General features: G+C 36.5%; 1 protein-coding gene across 1 annotated transcript in view; it reads right to left on the bottom strand.

Annotated features, from left to right (window-relative positions):
- LOC311299655 (uncharacterized protein) overlaps positions 1-24,216 on the bottom strand; it is a 424,501-nt gene that overhangs the window by 334,055 nt on the left and 66,230 nt on the right. The gene's annotated exons all lie outside the window — the stretch shown is intronic.

Raw genomic sequence — 24,216 nt, 5'->3', positions numbered from 1 at the left:
CTAGTGTTCAAGTTGGTTTGAAGATTTAATGCAATTTGGGGTGGTACAGATGAAGGGGTGGCACCCAAACAGGAGATGCAGAGACCATGTGAACCCTTTGCAGAAATCCACATTTCAAAAGCGCCAGGATGTGGAGGACGACCTTTTCCTCCAGGGCCCTCCGGCTCTTTCACAGTGGCCATGGAGCCTGCACCCTCTTTTTATGGTAAGTCCACCACAACAGGACAACTACTGAGCTGGGCTGCAAATAGAGAGCTCTCCTTTTTATTTAAAAAACATTTTTTTTACAGAAAAGCCGCCTTGACACGTTAGTTATCTCACTCTAAGTGACAAAGTCATCTACAACCTAATTTGTATTGCGTTTAGGACATTGCCTTGCGGCTCCATTTGTAAACTGTTGAGCAATAATTTCCAACATCTACTGATGACAGCTTCTGAAAATATTCCACGGGGAAGAAAGTGAGAAACAGCAGGTAGCTACGGTTTATATACAGGGAGACGGAACTCCCTGATCGCTGCAGCGATTAGTCTGCCATATAGAAAGGGAATCGGGTTATGTCAGTAACCTAAAGATTTGCAATCCCTCCTCTTGTTTTATAGAATGAATTGAAACATCATATACTTTGTGTGTGTTTAATAAATGTTGGATGTTTTTATAATGGGTATTTTGAGCTTTTGGAAGCTGTTAGCATTTAAGCCTTGGCTAAAGGTCATTGAGGAGACATAATTGAGACAGGGTGGACAGGGTGGTTTAAATTAATCAAATCATCAAATCAAAGAGTACATTTATATAAATAGCTCATTTAAATATGTCTCCCACCCTTTTTTTGTCAGTTTCAGTTAGTTTACTCACCAAACTTTCATCTTTAGAGAGAGAGAGAGTGAGAGAGTGAGAGAGTGAGAGAGTGAGCCTCATTGCAGTCCTTTTCCCAAATGAGAGTTAGAGTGTTGTTACTCTTTGTGTATAATGTTTCTTGTGCATAATCAAAAAGGTTTTTATATTTGTTTTGTAGATTTTGTTATGAATCTAGAGGGTTTAGATTGGATTAGATTAGAAGCTTTTTATTGTCATTGTATCGAAATACAACAATTTCAGAAACTGCTCAGCGGTGCTACAATACATGTAAACCACACAGTCACATTCCCTTCATAAACCTAAATGCTGCAGGTAAAATAAGAAAGTGCAAGATAAGGGTTTCAAAAAGTTATTGCACAGTCCACACACAGTAAGTGACATATAAATAGATAGCCCTTAGTTTAGGACTGGGTGGCTTTTGGATAGAAACTGTTCAAGAATCTGGCAGTGAGCATTTTAATCGCCTCGTATCGCCTTCCTGAGTCCTTAACAATGTTTTTTGCTCTGGGTAGCGTGTGTTTGCAATGTCCTGCAGTAAAGGGAGAGGGCAGCCAATCATGTTCTGTGCTGTTTATGACCCTCTGTAGAGCTTTTTTTGTCAGCTTCTGAGCAGCCCCATACCACACAGAGAAGCAGGGTGGTTGAAGACCACCAGTAGCTTTGGACATAGATGTTTTTTCTTTAGGACTTGAAGGAAGTGCAGGCGCTGTTGTGCCTTTTTAACAGCAGCTGTCGTGTTTGTGGAAGAGCAGAGACTGTCAGATATATGGATTCCCAGAAATTTAAAACTGTGAACTCTTTGCACACAGTCTCCATTTATAAAGATGGGAGGGGGGCTCAGCTCTGCACTTCCTGAAGTCCAAGGTGAGTTCTTTAGTTTTCTTTGTGTTTAGAAACAGGTTGTTTTCAGAGCCCCACAACGTCAGTTTTTGGACTTCGTCATGCAGAAATTAGTCCAATCACTGTAGTGTCATCTGCAAATTTTATAATGTGATTGGAGGAGAATGTGGAGATACAGTCATATGTATAGAGGCAGTAGAGTAGTAATCCAGATGTATGTCTGCTCCAGAGACTTGTGGAGGGCTGTGGCAATGACATCCTCTGTAGACCTGTTGGCCCTGTAAGCAAATTAAATGGGGTCAAAAGTGGGAGGGAGGCTTAATGCAATTTTTTTTCTCCTCACATGGAGACACCTGTTGAAGTGCACCAGAAAATGCTCTAATTTTTAAACATCTCTTCTCAAGGGGGAGTCCTTTTTTGCAGCATCTTTGATAAATAAATTTGATATTTTTATTCACAAATTAAATTTGTCTAACATAGTTTTACTGTAAATTGAGAAAATATCAATGCTGCCATATGGCAACGCCGTACCATATGGAAAAATAGGTATGTTTTAATATGGCAATGCTGTAACACAGTGGAATTGCAGTAATGTATTTCCCCATTGGGATTTGTTTATAGATAGTAGCATCAACAATATGATTGCAGTGTTTATTGTAGTATACTTGCATTTATGTATAAATAACAAAGTGATTTCTTCATTTCAGAAAATAAATACAGCAATATGATAGGGATTAAATGATAGGGATATTTGGTCTGCATGAGTTCCAAGTATATAAATCTATCAATTTCTAAAAGAAGTCTGCAATTAATTGAAAAAGAAAATCATAATTTTATAGACTTTTTTTGACCATTTTCCAATGTGGTACAGTGTTGCCATATGGCAATGTTTCCCTAAGTACCCACTTATCAATCACTTCTGGGCTTCTTCGCCCGAAAACGGGCGAAAACTTGAATGTTTCGAATTGTTTAATTTTTTTGCTTCATCGGATGGGGGTGAAACTTGGTGACTTTTGTTTTATTACCTATATGAACACACAAAAAAATCAAGGAGATGATTCTGATATGTTAACCTTTTAGTGGTCCGACGACCCGCCCGCGGGCCATAGGGTGTGTAAGAGGTTAACCTGTTAGCGTTCCTGCAAATTCTGCCAAAAACGCCTTTTTGCATGCTGTTTTTGAACCATTTGGAGTATATGCATGGTATTGGTCTCTTTTGAAAGGGGACACTTTGAGGTTTGTTCCCAAACAGTCAGAATCACTGTAAGTCTCACTGGTATTGAGTAATAGAACTTTGAACACACTAAAAAAGAGGGAAAAAATTTTTTTTTTGTAAAAAGATGCCTGCAGATAACTATAGCTGGGAGGTATTAGCTGGAAAACACAGTGGGATCACAGCATGAAGCCTTACCAAGCCCAATTTAAATTTTGATAACAAAACCTAAGCTAATGAGTGTTTTACACAGGTTTATCTAAGTTTATGTCTAGGCGCTCCCCAAAAAAGGCCACTTGGAGACTCCAAATGACACTTTGTAACCACAGACACATAACATGCTGCTTTCTTGAATGCTGTACTGTACAGGCATAATTTTGGGCTCTAATGAAAGGTTACACTTAGAGCTATTCTATTCCTTATTCAGATTCACTGTAAATAATTGTTGACACATAGTAACTGAAGCATAAACACATTATATTGTTTTTTTTTGCCATTCTTGAAACTGAAATTTGTGCAAATAACAATACAAAACAAGTGTTATGGTATTAAAATATTGTTTAATATTAGTATTTTATACACTACATATATATCAAACTATTAACAAATTTATGATTAGGTTTTTCTTTGGTTATTGAACCTCTCTAGGAAGGTGAAGGATAGGGTTCCTCTCTTGATGTCCATCATATGGCTTTCTGCTGACTCCCATTCTTCATCCAGTTCAATGTCAGATGTTTTTCTGTGATATAAAAAAAAGCAAAAAAACAAATAATTTACATCTTTTATGTATTGTGTACTATTTTATACACACACACACACACACACACAAACAAACCAACCCGTGGATAAAGACAAACAGGGACATAAACAACGATACACGCACACCTCATAACAATAACAAGAGCGCTAAAAGCACCAAACACACACAAACAAACACGGACAAACACAAACCCGTGGATAAAGACACACAGGGACATAAACAACGATACACGCACACCTCATAACAATAACAAGAGCACTAAAAGCACCAAACACACACAAACAAACACGGACAAACACAAACCCGTGGATAAAGACACACAGGGACATAAACAAACTGATAAACAACACAACAGTAACATGACCGCTCAATGCACACATACGCTTGAGGACGAGCTAGCCATCACCAGTTAGCATTGGCCATCTCAAAACAGTGAAACTCTAACATAAGATACTCAGAAAAACACGTAAAATATGTTATATCCCAGCAAACAGGGGACGTCCCCCGGACGTTTCGAACGTCCCCTTAGGTCCGCATTAGGTCCGCTTTGTAACGTTCCCGAGCGGACGTTCGGAGGACGTCCGCATTTGGTCCGTGTTTGGATTCCTCCCACAAAAACTGCATATCAATGTCTTCAGGAGATCATTGGCTATCAGAGAAGTCAATCATTTTCTAACATTGCTCCAATTGGAGTAGCCAAATGTCCGTCAAAGCGAAGGATGGACCGTGTCCCTAATGCGCGGTGACTGGCTCAAGCTGGAGGAAAAACCCCCCTTAAACTCCGTGATTCGCTGAAATCCGCTGTCACTCAAAAGTTCAGGGGTCAGCGGCCATTTTGAAGTCAAAATAGCTGTATTATTGACATGTAATTTGAAGATTTATCATAGTATGTTCGATAGTTGTGAGAGCTCTGTCGGCTAACTTGGAATGCTACTATTCACAGTAAGTGGATGTTTATTGATATAAATGTGTTATGGACTAAATACTTCGCTGAATTGATTGTATGGAGCCTTTACAGTGTAACTAAACCATTGTTGTTGCAATGTAATGGATCAGTGGACGAACAGAAGGCTTTTTAGGCAAGTGTCTTCCACTTCCTGTTTGTTTATTTGGCTGTTGGTGGTCTGACAAAGACACAGATTGTACCCGCTGTGTTTATTGTATCCTAAATGGCTTATATCGTTAGAATCACAAGAATCTCAGCTTTCCATAGATATGCGACTTGTAATTTTTTTTTTTTTTTTTTTTTGTCTTTCAAAAAGTTTAAAGGGTCGTAAAAAAAAGTCACACTTAACTTCCTCCCGCCCGAAAACGGGCGACATAGGAAATTAATGGGAAATACGAAAAAATAGGAAAACTCAGAGAAACTTTTGGTGGTACAAGCTACAGATCAGCCACTGTGCTGAAAAAAAGTGTACAGCAATGAAGGGGTGACACTCTAAAACATCAAGAGTGCAAATAAGACACCCTTGGACAAAGGAATCAAAAGTTACAGCATTTGGAAAAGAGACAGCCTTTTTGTACAGTCTTTGACACCCCCTCATGGGCAATTTTTTTCTCCATGAAGAATATCTTGTCATAAAAGCAATAGATTATGTTAATTTTGGGCTCATTTTAATTGTAATAATATGCTGTAAAAAATGAAGTGCCATTTTGAATTATCTGAGAATGTTTCATGAGCTGTATGATATTTTTGACACATTGCAGTACATTATTTTATAGATTATGAAAAAAAAAATTCTATTTATCAGCAAATAACTCAGCAATAATTAAGAGTTTTTCAAAGTGGATACATTCACTGTAAAGTTCAGACTCTAAGCTTTCAAATGACATCAACTTTGTGTTAATGAAGGCAAGATTTTTAAAAAATATGGTAAAGAATATTTTCGCAGCTAGGTGTCGCCTGCTGGCGGTACACTCGGTTTTAGAGGGATTACTCAGCACTCGTTAGGAGTTAATAAATGTAATTAGATGCATTAAAAAGCTGAGATCCTAAGCTTTAAAATGATATATAATTTGTGTTGTTCCATTCAGTGTTTGCTTAGTAATAAAACAAATTCTTTCCGAATGGGAATAAATCAAATAAATAAATAAAAAAGCTATAGGCCGCCTATAGGCGGTTATAGGACATGACACAAATTAATACATTTTGAAGCCACTAGATGGCGCTCTTCTCACTTGAACATTTTTTTTTTTTAGGCCTGCACTCTATTTTGATGTGAAATGTTGCATTTATTGAAAAATAATAATAATAATAAAAAATATATATATATATATATATTAATTCTAATGGAAAAAATAGCTCATAAAAATTATATAATTAATGCAAAGTATCATAAAAAATTCTAAAAATTCTAAATAATAATCAGAAAACATTATAGAACAAAAATATATTTGATTGGTTATCCTGGGAAAAAGTAAAGTAAAATTTTAAGGCTTAACCCGTTTTCGGGCGGGAGGAAGCTAAGTGTGACTATTTTACGAAGAAGCCCAGAGGGTTAAAGCAAGAGTACTGTATATTTGATTGAATTAATAACTTTTTGGCCCGGAGTAACAGAGACAATATTGTATCAAATTATGGAAATGATAAGTTGGATTAAAGAAAAATAATTCAAGTTAGAAACAAGTAATGAATGGGAGTAAAAAGATCAAAAACTGCAATCCCCACCATCAGTAAACTCTGTCCTTTCAGTGTCATGCAAATGATGAGTGGATTTCAGATTCTAACAAGAAAGCATCTGAATTAAAAAACCAGAGAGAATTATAATAGTAGTAAAAATATTAATCATAGCCTAACTGGTATTTTCTTTCTGTTATTGTAGAGCTGCTTCAACAGGTGCAGTCACTGTGACTCTCGAGCACAGTAATAAACAGCAGTGTCCTCTTCTCTCAGACTCTTGGCTTCAAGATACTGTGTACTTTGAGACACGTCCTCACTCATGGTGAAGTGATTTTTCACAGAGTCTGCGTAAGTAAGATAATTAGAGCTAGAACTACTGCCAGTGTCAACTCTCCCAATCCACTCCAGAGCTTTCCCTGGCTTCTGTCTGATCCAGTGCATGTAGTGCTGTGTCATTGTAAAACCAGATATTTTACAGGAGATCTTCACTATTTGTCCTGGTCTCTTTATCACAGCAGAGGACTGATCTAATCGAATTTCATCACCACTGATACCTGTGGCATAAAAGACATAAATCATATTAACAGTGAGTGAGCTTCTATCAATCAAAGTGCTGTTTGCTAGAATAACACAAATGTCAAAATTACCTTGTTGAGATACAATCACCATAAAGATGAAATGGCAAATGCTCCTTGACACCATTGTCGAAACTTTTGCTATATGTAAATGCTGCTCATATTATTTCACTGGACAGTGAACAGTGAGCTGGATTTGTGTGTTATATAGAGGTAAAACAGCACATTTGCATAGTCTGCTTTCTCATGCCTTTTATAATATGATTATTATTTATGAGAGGAGGAGGAGTTACTTAGTCCAGAATTGTTTATTGTGGACTTAAATTTAGCTGTTTGTGTGTAATTTAAACAATGTCAGTATGCTGGTTTTTGATTAATTTTCATGTGACAATGTAACAAAATTATTTTTTGATAATTGTGTTAAGTCTTTCAGAAAAAGGTCATGTTTCATTTTAAGAAAATGACTCCCTCTTGTGGAGCTCTGCTGCTATAGTGCACTATATTATATGGGTGTTTCTGCAACTATGGGCACTTTTGACTCTCCCAAATTTAAAATAATAAAACCTTATGAATTTCAATTTTAACCATCACAGTCCATAATACATTAAAAGATGTACCCAAAACTGAATGTAGTCGTTAAGATTTTAATCTGGAACATATTTATTTTTTATGGTTTTCATCTCTTCTTTTTACAAAATGCCCTTACCGCAACATTACAATAACGTTAAATTGAAACACTTTTCTTTTTTAATTTCTATAAAAATGTATACATTTACATAGTTACTTTCAAGATTTGTCCATTTTTGTAAAAACTAATATTAAAAAGTAATTTAAAATTAGTTTTTTTTAATGATTTTCTTTATGCCGTGGAAAATGTTGATGTTAACCTTATATCTTTCATACATGCCAAAGATAAAACATTTTGCTTTTTATGACAAATATTATTATTTTAATGTGTAAATCATCTCTACTGAAGTGTTAAAATAATTTTTGCAAACAAAAATCTGATTAATAATTAAAATAAATCATTGCTGCGGTAATGACAGTTTGTATCGGTAAGGAGTAAGGGACACAATGTTAATGACACATATTAATAATGCAACCTTAACAATAGGTCACTGTAGAGAAATACAGTAACAGATAAAAACAGAAGGTATTTTGTCAAAGATAGTAGAGATATTGCAGAAAAGACTGGGACAAAAGGATTTTCATGTCTATTGTAACAACAAACTTAATTTGAGGCCTTCAGTATTTTGTTTTGTCCTCTGGTTTCTTTTTTTATCCTCCACTGTCTTTATTTATTTATTTAATGCTCTTTTTCCATAACTCTTCATATCTGTTTGGGTCTTTTCTCATTACCCATCTTCTGTCATTGTATTGTTAATCTGGTATCATCAATGGTTGCAAAAATGACATGTTTATATTTAGTTTACAATAGATTTAATATTTGCAATATACACTGATCAGCCACAGCATTAAAACCACCTGCCTAATATCACGTAGTTTCCTCTCATGCTGCCAAAACAGCTCTGATATGTCAAGGCGGACTCCACAAGACCTCTGTATGTGTCCTGTGTTATCAGGTTGTGAGGTGGTGCCTCCATGGATCAGATTTGTTCATCAAGCACATCCCATAGATGCTCAATCGGATTGAGATATGGGGAATTTTGAAGCCAAGGCAACGCTTTGTCATGTCCCTCAAACCCTTCTTGAACAATTTTTGCATTGTGGCAGGGTGCATTATCCTGCTGAAACAGGCCACTGCCTTCAGGGAACACCATTGCCATGCAGTCTACAACAATCTTAGGTAGGTGATACATGTCAAAGTAACATCCACATGAATGCCAAGACCCAAAGTTTCCCAGCAGAACATTGCCCTGTGCATCACACCGGTCTGTCGTCTTCCCATAATGCATCCTGCTGCTGTCTCTTGGTTGGGTGGTCCAGTTCTGACACTCACATGCCCATTGTAGGCACTTTCGGTGGTGGACAGGGGTCATCATAGGACTTTGTCTGTTCTGTTGTAAACCAGCAAACTGCTATACACTGTGTGTTCTGACACCTTTCTATCATGGGCAGCACAATTTTTTGAGCTCTTTTGTGTGATCAGAGCCTTTGCTCCCCATGTGCATGTGTGAGTCTTGGGCGTCCATGACCCTGTTCACCGTTGTCCTTCCTTGCACCTCTTTTGGTAGGTACTAACCACCAGAGATGGGAGACTCGAGTCACATGACTTGACTCGAGTCAGACTCGAGTCGCAAATGTAAAGGTGCCCTAGAATTTGAAATTGAATTTATCTTGGCATAGTTAAATAACAAGAGTTCAGTACATGGACATGACATACAGTGAGTCTCAAACACCATTGTTTTCTCCTTCTTATTTAAATCTTGTTTTTGAAAAACACCCCTGAAAAATAGGCGAATCTCCACATAACACCGACTGTGACGCAAGTCGGGATCATTAATATGTACGCCTCCAAAAATTTGCATATGCCAGCCCATGTTCAAGGCCAGGTGGAACTGCGCAGCCGAATCATCGTCCGAATCATTTTTCCTCGAGAGTCGAGAGACATCATGGCTTGCAAACGAGCGAAGCATGGCAGTTGCTCAGTGTTTGGATGTACAAACGAACACAAAGGTATTTTTTTAGTTCCTTCATCCAAAGCTCTGAAGAACCAGTGGGTTATGTGAATGTCTGATGTGTTCAAGTTCAGACAGATAATCTTTCTCTCAAAGTCGTTCAATGTTTATGCATCAGTAAATTAAGCCAGTGACTAAACGATCAACTTCACGTCGTTTCTCTTAGTAGGATGAAAATAATCTTACTTAAACTGTGATTAATATACAGATAGCGATCAAAGAACGATCCCTTTCCAGTCGCCCAACCTGTCAATCACACAGCGCGAGTTTATCTGGACACTTGCCAAAACTTGTTATGAAATCAATGACGCTGTTACTCTGTACAATGAATTGCTCTTACTGTACGTGATATCATGTTTGCATTGGTGAATTCATTAGTGAGAGTGCAGAAACTGCATTGCAATGATAAGATCTTCATTCACGTGATCAACAGGCTTACACGTAAGTCTCACAGCAGCCAATCACAGCAGTGGGCGTTTACACTGAAGTCTCACAGCAGACACGCCCCTTCAAACAGAGTGTTCAAATCAAAGGCTAAAATCAGGCTAGGAAAAATGCCTTTTATTTCTAAATTATAACAAATTTTGATCTAAAAAACATACTAACATTATAAGGGCACCCCAGGAAACATTCTAAAATAATAAAATAATCCATGCAAGGGCACCTTTAAGGACTTGAGACTTGGTTGACTATTAAGAAAATGACTCGACTTGACTTTGACTTGAGAGCCAATGACTCGAGACTTGACTTGACTTGAACTGTATGACTCGAGAATGACTTGATATACATTTTATATAAATTATCGCAACATCAATTGATGAACAAAATGAAAGCAGGTCGGAACCATTGACGCCAGTCATAAGCCCAGAATCGTGGTGAGCGCGCTAAATACAAATACATCTCCCAGCATCGTTTCTTTTTGGATATTTAGAAATTGACCATATTCATACAAGAAGATTTGCTGTACGCATAATAACTGGCAAGGGATATCGGACGACCATCACAACCTCGAACAGTCGAACTTCATTCACCACGTCTAAAAGTAAGCTATGGCTTGTTTAACCTTTTTGTTATAGTTAATTTGACTATCTTTAAATCTAGAGAGAATATTGGTCAAAACAGCATGCCCCTTTATACACAATTATGTTTTCAAATGTAGCTTAATGTTGTCAATATTCAAATGATAATTAATGATGGCATATGTTTTGTATAACATTTGCCACATTTCTTTCAAATCATGCTTTAAAGCCAAATATGTCGTTCTTTCCAATGACTAAAAACAACATAGAAAACTATGAAAGATCTAAGACATTTTCTAAAATAACTGAAAATGTGTTCGTCTGAAAAAGATTGACATATACATCTCGAACGGCTTGAGGGTGAGTAAATCATGGGTTAAACTATCCCTTTAATATGCACCCAAAATTCAAAATGTGGTGGAAAAATTGCCCTAGTATGAGTTATTTTCATAATTATAACATGATATTAAAATATTGTGATATTGTGCCAAGAGAAATCTGAATCATTCTCTTCCGAATCTTGCAGAGACGGAGAGTGTGAGTAGGATCTGTCCATGAGCTTGGAGCAGGAGCAACTTTTTCTAGGTATTCTGATTAATTATATTGTCATTTTGCCTCCACGTCCCCCCGATTGCCCGCGAGCTTCTCCTCCCGGCCATACGGTAATCTCTCTACTGTGCGACAGAGAGTCGCATGGTTATGACGCAATCGTTAGCCTACTTTTACAAAAACTGCTTCTACGGGGCCATAACATAAGCTACAAGGTAATGGAGCATTTTATACATTGTCGTGTTTCTTTAGAAATAAATAATGGACAAATGGAGTCTTTAAACGCCTCAGATGTAAAGTTATTCGCTGTCAAAGTGATGCCAAAATGAATGGGAGTCAATGGGATGCTAACTGCAGGTGAAGTTCTGCTACAAGATGGTGGCACGCGGCCGGCTTCAACTTCCGGTCGACTTCCTTGCCGCCTGTCCAGAACGAATCTGCCATTTTGAACAAATCAGTTGAATGAATGCTGGTGATTTGGCGCCACCTATTGGCGGTTTTAACTTCATAATTAAAAATATATAACTTATATAAAGGGGATGCCAGTTTGAAGAATGTCATTTGGTGGCATAGGAACCATTATACTTGAATTGTTTAATACCTTTTAATGGTCTTCTGCAATGTTTGAGGCACATTTATTTTTTCATGCTTTAATGTTGGCCTAATTTCAGTTACATTTTTATTGTAGTAACCACTCAGCTGTATGTGGAAATGCATATTTAAAAAAAAAATGTTGCAAATAAAACCATAGTCCACAACTTCTGTAGTTTTAACTTATTTTAATATATAAATTCAGTGAAATCATCAAACGTTTGTATGACTTGCCAGTGACTTGTGACCCAAGCTACGACTTGACTTGACTTGCTTGACATAAAGCAGTGACTTGACTTGAGTTGCTTTTATAAAAAAATTACTTGGACTTGCTTGAGACTCGAAGGTTAAGACTTGAGGCTTACTTGTGACTTGCACATGTGTGACTTACTCCCACCTCTGCTAACCACTACAGACCATAAACACCCCTCAAGACCTGCTGTTTTGGAGATGTTCTGATGCAGTTGTCTTGCCATCACCATTTGGCCCTTGTCAAAGTCACTCAGATCTTTTCACTTACTCTTTTCTTTGCTTCCAACTCATGAAATTCAAGAACTGACTGTTCAGTTGTTGCCTAATATATCCTCTTGACCGGTGCCATCGTACTGATATAATAAATTATATTCTCCACACCTATCAGTGGTTTAAATATTGTGGCTGATCAATGTAATATACAGTATAAACCTTGAATGTGTCTCTACCGCAACACAAAGTCTTTACCGCAACACCTAAAAATGCTGTAGTGCTGTGGAAATGAAATTTTTGCTAATATTGCAGATAACTGGCAGCTAGCAAGGTCTGATACAGTTTAGACTTTTAGCCACCAAATATATGTATTCAACAGTAATATAAATAATTTTTTAAAATGTAATTCAAAATACACAATTACTAAACTGAATGGTAAGGACACACAATAAATACTTAAGAAGAAAAGATGATCTTTATCTTATTTTTTCTGGATCTTGTGAGTGACCTAATGGAGGTGGACCAATCTGTCAGACATGTGCTCACATGCTAATTTCTGTTTCCATAGAAACTAGATTTGTTTGGCTTTGAAGAAATATCATATTAAGAGTCTTTTTCAGTGTTGCAGTAAGGACTCAAAATTGTGGGACAGGTTTATTTAGATGAAAAACATCATATAAACAATCAGTAAACAAAAAAATTACTTTAAGATGGTGTAAAGTCATATCTATATAAAACTAATTCATTTAAAATAATGTCATATAGTAAAAGAATGGGCTAATTTTAAGTATCTCAACATTGAAACCATGGGTGTGGGACATGAGCAAAAATGAAGTTTGGACCTATAAATGCTTCATAATTTTACATTAAATCATATTATTTATTCATTATTTCTTATGTCAAGGTGTGAATTGACACTACGTTTATATTTATGAAGCTTCAAATGACAAATTTTAACATAAATCTAAAATTTCACCACTGGGACTTAAAAGTGCCCGTATAGTTGCAGAAACACCCATAATATATTATTAGTATTGTGATACATTTCTACAATAAACTTTTATAAATGTTTTATTAATATAAATTATTGTAATATATTAATACAAGTTATATTTATTTTTTAACCGAAACATAACAAATAGTATTTTGTTTCACAGACTCAAAACAATAATGTTTGATGTCATAACATTAAGTCCACTTGGTGTGTGTGTGTGGTAATGTGTCTGAATATGATCATGAGCATGAAGCAGGTATTGAGTGTGTTGATCATTGTGTTGATGATCTACAGATCTGTTTTTGTCAGTTGCTCACATTAGGCTGAGCCACTGTGTCTGTCTTTGCACAGTAATACACAGCTGTGTCCTCAGTCTGCAAGCTGCTGATGTCTAAGTACAGCACATTCTGGTCTGTGTCTCTCGAAATAGTGAAGCGACTCTTGAAGGAATTTCCAGAGTCTACTGATCCACCACCCCATATGATCCCAATCCACTATATGGCTTTTCCAGGAGACTGCCTGATCCAAACTGTGCCATAGTCTTTGAGGGCATATCCAGAGATCTGACAGGACAACCTGACTGATTGACCAGGGGCTTCAATCTGTGCAGGAGACGAGGTCAGTGAGATGCCAGAAACATCTGTAAAAGACAACATTAACAACATGTGAGAGTCAGTCCAAACTTCCAGTCTCATTTCATCTGTTTCTAACTATATAAATATTTGAATAATTATTAGTCAGCAACAGAAATATTCACTTTTCTGATGTGACTGAATGAATCCACTCACATGGCACAAAGGCACATAAAACAAGTAGAATTTGACTCATAATTGATTTCCGAATCAGACAGGACATCCACACAGCTTTTGTCCTAGTGACTGATCTACTCGAAGGAACTGACACTCTTATTTATTCATGTGGATGGTGAACATTTGCATATTATTAACTGAGTTAAATCAGGATATGATTTTGTAGCTTCAGCTTCTGTGACCGGAAATGGTTTCATAAAGTGTTTGCATCTTTGGTTTGCATATAGGCTCGTTATCACAAAGAGATCAGAGAGCTAGGAACAACATTATGCAGGCAAAGAATAACATTACATCAATCTTGAGTTTACATCCATCTAGTTTCATGGCTTGCATTTATGGCTTAAATGTAATTTGTATTGGTTTAGAGCTGGACAAAATACACTCAATGAAAGCTCATTAGGCATCATTAAAGAGATTAGTTCACACAAAAAATATGTGATAATAGAATGGTGGTTATATAACCATAGAAACAGATGCTGGATGTTATAGTGGTTATTGTACAGTGCTTGTACTGTTTTCTCATGTTGTGGTCGTCTGGCACAGTAATACACAGCTGTGTCATCAGACTGTAGATTTTTTCCATTAAGAGTCACTGTGTTGCTGGAGTCACTTTTGGAGATGCTGAACTTGTTTGCCAGTGAGTCTTTTTTGTATATGTCTCCACCTCCCCATATGTGCACAATCCACTCCAGAGCTTTTCCTGCAGGTTGTCGTATCCAGGCTGTTGCGTAAGTATTATCGGTAACAGAATATCCAGACACCTCACACTTGAGAGTAAATGAGTCTCCTGGCTTCAGAACTATAGAGTTTGGCTGAGTGAGGATAATATTACATTCCACACCTGTCAAAAGAGAATAACAAAACATACATCAATGAAATGAATAATCTGTTTTATATTACTTGCTGATAAAGACACTCACGGGTCATTGCTGCCAAAAGCAGCAGTAGAGATGTAGGGAACATGATTTATGCTGATTTCAGCTCTCTCCTCCACTGGGAGATAAACGTCTCTCTTTAAACACATGGAGGGGTGAAAAAAACTGAACAGTTTTGCATATATTAAAATGATCAAGTATAAAACACTTGTCAAACACAATACTGAGCTAAAAACACATTTATGGAAACACATACAATTATACAGAGTCATTATCAGACGGGTTATAATGACACTGTATTTTATGCATCTCATTGATGTGATCTAATTTGTAAGTCGCTTTGGATAAAAGCGTCTGCTAAATGACTAAATGTAAATGTAAATATGATGTTGTATGCCTCTTATTCGTAACATACACAATACAACAAAACAATGCTCACTACAGAGGATGTTTAAGCTGAAAACTCTCATAAATGGGTATAATTGTTATTTTTATTGGTGGTTTAACAGTTGAGACATACATGTACCTATGAGAATATTTTTCTACCATATCTTTTTAAAGGGATACTTCACCGTTTTTTTCATATTAAACTATGTTATTCCCTTAACTAAGACGAGTTGATACATACCTCTTTCGTCTCAGTGCGTGCACTCAATCACTCTGGCGCGCGGTGACACTTTGATAGCACTTAGCTTAGCCCAGTTCATTCATTAGGGTCCAAACAGAGATGAAGTTAGAAGCGACCAAACACCTCCAAGTTTTCCCCAGTTACACGACCAAGTATAGTGACGAGATAGAGATAGAGAGCCTCATTGCAGTCCAGATTCCTTCCAAATGAGAGTTAGAGTGTTGTTACTCTGTGTTTGTGTACAATGTTTCTTGTGCATCAACAAAAAGGTTTTTATATTTGTTTTGTAGATTGTTTTGTTATGAATCTAGAGGGTTTAGATTGGATTAGATTAGAAGCCTTTATTGTCATTGTATCGAAATACAACAGTTTCAGAAACTGCTCAGCGGTGCTACAATACATGTAAACCACACTGTAAAGCTTGGGAATGTTTGGTTCAGGAAATGTGCTACCAGGATGGGGTCCAGTACTCGGTACATACTCATTTATTGTAACAGATCGTGAATCAGGCCATAGAGTAGAATGGAAATTAGATATAGAGTTGTATGGTTTCTATAAACAAATAAACAACAAACAGAATCTTAAATATAATTAACACCATATAGAACTTCAACTAATAAATCATTAATCAGATAATCCAATCCTAAACAATTCAACATCAAAATAGTAAGAACACTGAAACATAAGAATCATTATCACATACAACATTTCAGAATTAGACCCAAACTGAATCTCAAGAATTAACATTATGAAACAAATCAAAAGAACACAAACTTATATTGTCAGGAACACATCAACTCTACAAAGGCTCTCATTAGGAGAGAAAGAAAGGACAGTCTGCTTCCATTGCATATGGCACACACCAAACAATAGTAATTGATCAATCATTAAGTGCACCTGAGGAGACTTAGCTCCTCTCATGACTGGCTACGTCATGTGATCCATAGGAATTATCAACACACAAGAGCCGTTTCTCAATACCAAGTATGCAAACTTCGGACTTGCGTCCTTGGTAGTTTGGACTTGCCAAGTTCGACTCAGGAGAACGAACTCACGAGGACGGGAGGACGCAAGTCCGGTTATTCTGCAAATGGAACAGCGGCGTACTTGATAGCGTCACTCAGCTCACTCTGGCTAATCCGGTTATCTCTTTATGTATATTTAGGCTACAATAAAACAAAATATGTTATAAACCACTACTCTGCCTCTTTTCATTTTCATTTAAAAAAATCTATTAATGGTCACACAAATGTGGTTCAGGCAACGCAATTGATTATCTTCACTGCATACATGTATAACATGAAATATAAGACACAACCCTGACTCTTTTTGTTTTTATTTTAAAAATATGATACATAAAAAACATTATAATATTGATCATTAAAACTGACATTTAGCAAAAAGAGACAGGGTTGTGTCATTTTATTTTATTATATATACATACAGTGAAGAGAATGTAGGCAACATGTATAATAAAATATTTTATGTTTTATATATATATATATATATATATATATATATATACACACAATGACATAACCTTTTTTGTTAAATGACAGTTTTAATGATCAATAATAGCCATTATAAAAGTATAAGTAGCCTAAAAGGTATAAGAAGCTAGCAAACGATAAGTCAGCTCTCTAAAAGTTAAATAGACTAAATATAAAGCTATGAAACTTCACTTTGCCCTCAACCAAAACGTTTTGCCAGGGAACAAATTATAGATTAATGAGACAAATAAATACATAAATAAATCGCCCATTTGATATACACAAGACGATTTATATCTCATGTTAAACCACTAGACAAGAGACATCCGAGCCAGCGGCAAAACGTCAGCTGCTCTAGCCGAGGAAAGGCTGTTCTCGGCGGGGTACATGAGCGCCGAGCGTCCGATTGCCTGGATCTCACAACTCCGAAACCGCCAGATAAAATTTTCAAATAGGCGCTATCTTTATAAATAAACCAAAGATTTGAGCTTTAAACAACTACATTCTCGCCTGAAATAATCTTAAAACTACATTTCGTGACACAATAACAGCAGTATTTTTAAATTACGCGGGGTTTCTCTTCTGTTATTGACGCTTGCTGGTTGGTGTGAAATGCATTCTGGGATACCTGGCTGTCTCAAGTCCGCACAAGTCACCTCTCGATGCATCCTCGGTAAAAGGGTCGGATCAAGAACACATCCGGGGATTTGAACTGGACTTGGCTAGATGTGAACTTTGAATTCGAACAGTACTTGGGCAGCGACTGATGACGTTTCACAAGTCCACAAGAACACAAGTACAGACAAGAACGCATATTGAGAAACGGCTACGGTCACATTCCCTTCATAAACCTAAATGCAGCAGGTAAAATAAGAAAGTGCAAGATAAGGGTTTCAAAAAGTTATTGCACAGTCCACACACAGTAAGTGACATATATAAATAGATAGCCCTTAGTTTGGGACTGGGTGGCTTTTGGATAGAAACTGTTCAAGAATCTGGCAGTGAGCATTTTAATCCCCTTGTATCGCCTTCCTGAGTCCTTAACAATGTTTTTTGCTCTGGATAGGTAGCGTGTGTTTGCAATGTCCTGCAGTAAAGGGAGAGGGCAGCCAATCATGTTCTGTGCCGTTTATGACCCTCCGTACCATATGGAAAAATAGATAGGCAATGCTGTACCACAGTGGAATTTGCAGTAATGTATTTCCCCATTGGAATTTTTTTTATAGATAGTAGCATCAACAATATGATTGCAGTTATTTATTTATTTGAAGTGTTTATTGTAGTATCCTTGTATTTATGTATAAATAACAAAGTGATTTCTTCATTTCAGAAAATAAATAAAGCAATATAATATGGATTAAATTACAGGGATATTTGGTCTGCATGAGTTCCAAGTATATAAATCTATCAATTTCTAAAAGAAATGTGCAATTAACTGAAAAAGAAAATCATAAGTTTATAGAAAAACTACTTTTTTGACCATTTTCCAATGTGGTACAGTGTTGCCTTATGGCAATGTTTCCCTACCCACTTATCAATCACTTAAGCAATTAAAGCAAAAGTACTGTATATTTGATTGAATTAATCACTTATTGGCCCAGAGTAACAGAGACAATATTGTATCAAATTCTAGAAATGATAAGTTGGATGAAAGAAAAATAATTCAAGTTAGAAACAAGTAATGAATGGGAGTAAAAATATCAAAAACTGCAATCCCCACCATCAGTAAACTCTGTCCTTTCAATGTCATGCAAATGATGAGTGGATTTCAGATTCAAACAAGAAAGCATCTGAATTAAAAAAACAGAGAGAATTATAATAGTAGTAAAAATATGAATCATAGCCTAACTGGTATTTTCTTTCTGTTATTGTAGAGCTGCTTCAACAGATGCAGTCACTGTGACTCTCGAGCACAGTAATAAACAGCAGTGTCCTCTTCTCTCAGACTCTTGGCTTCAAGATACTGTGTACTTTGAGACACGTCCTCACTCATGGTGAAGTGATTTTTCGCAGAGTCTGCATAAGTAAGATAATCAGAGCTAGAACTACTGCCAGTGTCAACTCTCCCAATCCACTCCAGACCTTTCCCTGGCTTCTGCCTTATCCAGTGCATGTAGGAGCTTGTCATTGTAAAACCAGATATTTTACAGGAGATCTTCACTGTTTGTCCTGGTCTCTTTATCACAGCAGAGGACTGATCTAATCGAATTTCATCACCACTGATACCTGTGGCATAAAAGACATAAATCATATTAACAGTGAGCTTCTATCAATCAAAGTGCTGTTTGCTAGAATAACACAAATGTCAAAATTACCTTGTTGAGATACAAGCACCATAAAGATGAAATGGCAAATGCTCCTTGACACCATTGTCGAAACTTTTGCTATATGTAAATGCTGCTCATATTATTTCTCTGGACAGTGAACAGTGAGCTGGATTTGTGTGTTATATAGAGGTAAAACAGCACATTTGCATAGTCTGCTTTCTCATGCCTTTTATAATATGATTATTATTTATGAGAGGAGGAGGAGTTACTTAGTCCAGAATTATTTATTGTGGACTCAAATTTAGCTGTTTTCTTCATGTAATTTAAATGTCAGTATGCTGGTTGTTGATTGTTTATCAGAATTTATGTGACAATATAATAAGATAATTGTTTGATAATTGTGTTAAGTCTTCAGAAAAAGGTCATGTTTCATTTGTCACGTAACGTGAGTGTAGCCTTAGGAGGAGGATGATGAAGAAGAAATCAGAATCAGTCTTTAGTCCAGGCAGGGGAGCACAGGATAAACAGGCAAATACATCCACTAAACATTGACTTAACGGATAGACGAGATCGGACAAGGCTGCTGGACAAAGAACTGGAAGACTCAGGGAGTATATACTAGAACAAATGCGTGAGCTAAATTAGTTAATTAACTCTTTCCGCGTGAGTGTTTTTTTTTTTTATTTAAGTTGCCGTCAGCATTTTTGATAATTTTCACAAAACTTTCATGGCCCCCCAGAATATTTTGTTGTATGAATATCTGAAAATGCAATAGCCTATACCAAAAGAAAGAACAGAGCCTCTGCTTTTAAACAGAACAACTCATTTTATTTTAGCTTCATGCATCCTTTTTTATCAACATTTGAATGAGACGATGTCTAGATCGGATTCAGAACAATGATCAAAGATGGAGTAGCTCCATCAACAGCACCCCTAATGCTTGCACAGTCCTACAGCTCGTCCTGGGACCTGGGTTGACATTTCATTCAGTAACATTGGGCTGTTTAATGTTGATGATCGCGTTATTTATATATGCTGCTACCTAAATTGTTTCTGCATCTTCCTTGCACGTGTTTTGATCAGGAGTTTCAGAACTCTTTCAGAAGATGTGTGATAGCCTCCTCTACCGTCTACTAGAGAAAACACTGTGACATTTATGTAAACGGAGGGGAAAGAGTAAATTAACTACAGGTGAACTGAATGACAATGAAACAGATATGAAAACTAGAACACAGGAACAACCAACATAATCCTTAAATTTTTTTAAGTAAGTGACTCCCTCTTGTGGAGCTTTGCTGCTATATAATTAGCAGCAGTGATACATTTCTACAATACAATTTAATACAGCTTTTTATTATTAATATCATTTATATTAATATAAGTTATAGTTATTGTTTAACCAAAAACATAACAAATATTATTTCTTTTCACAGACTCAAAATAATAATGTAATGTGTCATAACACTGAGGCCACTTAGTGTGTGTGTGGTAATGTAAATGATCATGAGCATGAAGTTGGTATTGAGTGTCTAATATTAATAATACAACCTTACAAAATCCTCAACTTTTTGTAAATGGTCTCTCCTTCTTTGGTAAAGGTTTTAATAACAATTTTATAAGATATCCCTTTAATGTCGGATCCAATCCTCCATGTAAATAAAAATGGCTTAAACCTCATTGTATATCTTGGCACAGAATTTGGAGATTACCATATAAATATGTTATTTCTAATAAAGTAAAATAAATAATGTACAACATTATTCATAGATGTTATCCTGTAAATGCAGCCATTCAGTATTCATACTGTTTGTGAAATGTACTTTGTCACACATCATCTGAAGATATTGAAAATTTATTTTTGTACTGCCATTTTCTATTTATTTTTTGGACTGACTTTAAAATAGACATGACAAAAATATGTAACAGAACTCTTAATTTAGAGTGTTTTTAGAAAAAAAAAAAAAACTCTTCATAAAATAGCATCTTTAACGGTTGCTTTCTTTCTAACTTAGTTACACGCATCCTGTCACCTGTCAATCATCTTTACAGGCTTGTCAGGCTCTCACCAGACTCTCTTCATATTCATGCATAATAACGATGTATTTAAAAGGTAATGGCCAAATGGATCTTTAGAAAAGTTCATGTTGTTGCTGATGAAATATAACACAGATAACCTTATACATAAATATTTTAATCAGCTTAAATGTTGATTGTTATACTCAAACCCCTTTATCTAAAGTTCCCTATTTAACCGTTGGTCGTGCACATCTGCCATGTGTAAGGCCCGTGAAATTGGTCCAATGGAGGTTTTCCAATAACACAGGGAAGGTCTCACGTGCTCTGTCCTTTCCTCATGCGAAGTATTGGTGGTTAAATTTGTAATACATTAATCATATGTATTTACTCGTTAATTCATCTGACTCCATAAATGAAAGGTTTTAATAATATCTGTGCCTCACTAAAAGTGAGCAAATGTTTGACTATTCCTTTTAACCATTAAATGAACGATGTCAAGATCAGTTAGAATAATCACATGTAAGGATTTATTATGTCAGGTAAATGTATCATGCCAATTTCATAATCAATTCAAAGATAATCGATACAAAACATCAAATGCTCTGGAATAGAGAGAAGATGCAAACCCAACTTTAAGAAATACGTGAGGCTGAGAGATCTATCTCTCTCAGCCTCACGGACCGATCTGAAGTACAGAAAAGGCCCCGATCTCCCTGCTGCACCTCCTTAAATAGACAAACCTTTTCACCTGGAACCATGTGCTAACAATAGAAATTTGCATTCAGAGGTACACTGTAGCACCTCTTGGGGGTGTGTGACCATTTGCTTGAGAGATCAACCCCTCCTTGTATGCTAGTTATCCATAAACCTTCAAAAACCTTATTACCTTGTGTTTTACTTATTCTGAGATGAGAGAATTGTACCAGTCGCACTGTGACATTTTAAACGATACCAAACATGAATATACTCTGTGATAATCATTCACATTAAACTGTACATTTTCTTGGGTGAAATCAGGTAGTCACCTGAGCATGAGAGAGAGGGGGTGAGGGGAGAGGGAAGGAGATGCAGATTAGATGACTCGGGGGTGAGACTTTCGTCTCGATGGTGCATGAGAGCCAGTTCAAATGCTAATCTCCAGAGAGGTCCTTTTGTTCTCTCAGGGCCTGGTCACCCCCAAAACAGACCGTCTGGAATCTCCTAATTTATCAATTCTTACACATGTTTTGTCGTTTTTGTAGTTCTGAACCGAATCCTCCTCTAAAGCGCAATGGGTAGAGGGCAATATTAGCCGTTATAGTGAGCACAGATCCACACTTCGAAAATCGACTGGAAATAGTAGACCATCTGGGGACTTCTGGCATAGGCTATTCTTTGGGACACACTTATTTGAATCTCACATACTGTTTAGGATGGTTAGTATGGACATTGTGACGCAGGGCATGGCTTCAGAATTTGTATCCGCCCTTGTCTATTTGCACATATGGCATGACAAATAATTAACTGCACTTGAAGCTTTCGTAAAATTAAAAATGAAACCCAGAACTGTAGGCTATATGGTACCATAACGAAGATGAACTGTATGTCGATAAGGAGGGAACGTTGGACAGTGTGGCATGGTGACGTAATGGTGTGTGCCATTAAATGATCTATGTTCTATAACATGTAAAACTGGAACATGAAAGGAATATTCTAAAAGCAACTCATGTAAACACAATCAGAATATTGTGTTATTCAGAATAAGGACAATAATTAGATTACTGTTGTCCATGTAAACGTGTTGATGATCTACAGATCTGTTTTTGTCAGTTGCTCACATTAGGCTGAGCCACTGTGTCTGTCTTTGCACAGTAATACACAGCTGTGTCCTCAGTCTGCAAGCTGCTGATGTCTAAGTACAGCACATTCTGGTCTGTGTCTCTGGAAATAGTGAAGCGACTCTTGAAGGAATTTCCAGAGTCTACTGATCCACCACCCCATATGATCCCAATCCACTCCATGGCTTTTCCAGGAGGCTGTCTGATCCAAGCTGTGCCATAGTCTTTGAGGGCATATCCAGAGATCTGACAGGACAACCTGACTGATTGACCAGGAGCTTTAATCTGTGCAGGAGACGAGGTCAGTGAGATGCCAGAAACATCTGTAAAAGACAACATTAACAACATGTGAGAGTCAGTCAAAACTTCCAGTCTCATTTCATCTGTTTCTAACTATATAAATATTTGAATAATTTAGTCAGCAACAGAAAGATTCACTTTTCTGATGTGACTGAATGAATCCACTCACACGGCACAAAGGCACATAAAACAAGTAGAATTTGACTCATGATTGATTTACGAATCAGACAGGACATCCACAAAGCTTTTGTCCTAGTGACTGATCTACTCGAAGGAACTGACACTCTTATTTATTCATGTGGATGGTGAACATTTGCATATTAAAAAGCTGGAAAATGACTTTCTCCTAGAGCTGCTGTACAGCCAAAAAAAAAAAAAAATTGCATTCATTTCCTGTTATTACTGTAAAGCTTTGAAACAATCTGAATTTGTAAAAAGAGCTATATAAATTAAGGTGACTTGACTTGATTGTTAACTGAGTTAAATCAGGATATGATTTTGTAGCTTCAGCTTCTGTGTCCTAAAATGCTTTGGTAACACTTTACAATAACAGGGCATGAATAATCATGTACTAATACCTGAATTAATAGTTACTTATACATGAACTCATGATTAGTGAAGATATGAACTAATCATGAACCAATGAAGGGTGATCCTTAACTACGAAAGGAGTCATAATGATTAATGCATGAATAACATTTAAGAATAAATAATAAGTAATCTAAATTTGAATTAAATATATGATTTAATACTGCCATCATTTAAACTGTAATATCATAATCTGCCATCTGCAGCTTTGTGACAAATAATTGGAATGGCACATGATTATTTACCCATTAATTACACTGATCCTTCTAAATAAAGGTGGAAAATAGACTAATAACTACCACTTA

This window comes from Rutilus rutilus, assembly GCF_951802725.1.
Source record: "Rutilus rutilus genome assembly, chromosome: 1".
NCBI lineage: Eukaryota > Metazoa > Chordata > Actinopteri > Cypriniformes > Leuciscidae > Rutilus > Rutilus rutilus.
This window is presented reverse-complemented; position numbering and strand designations above follow the sequence as displayed.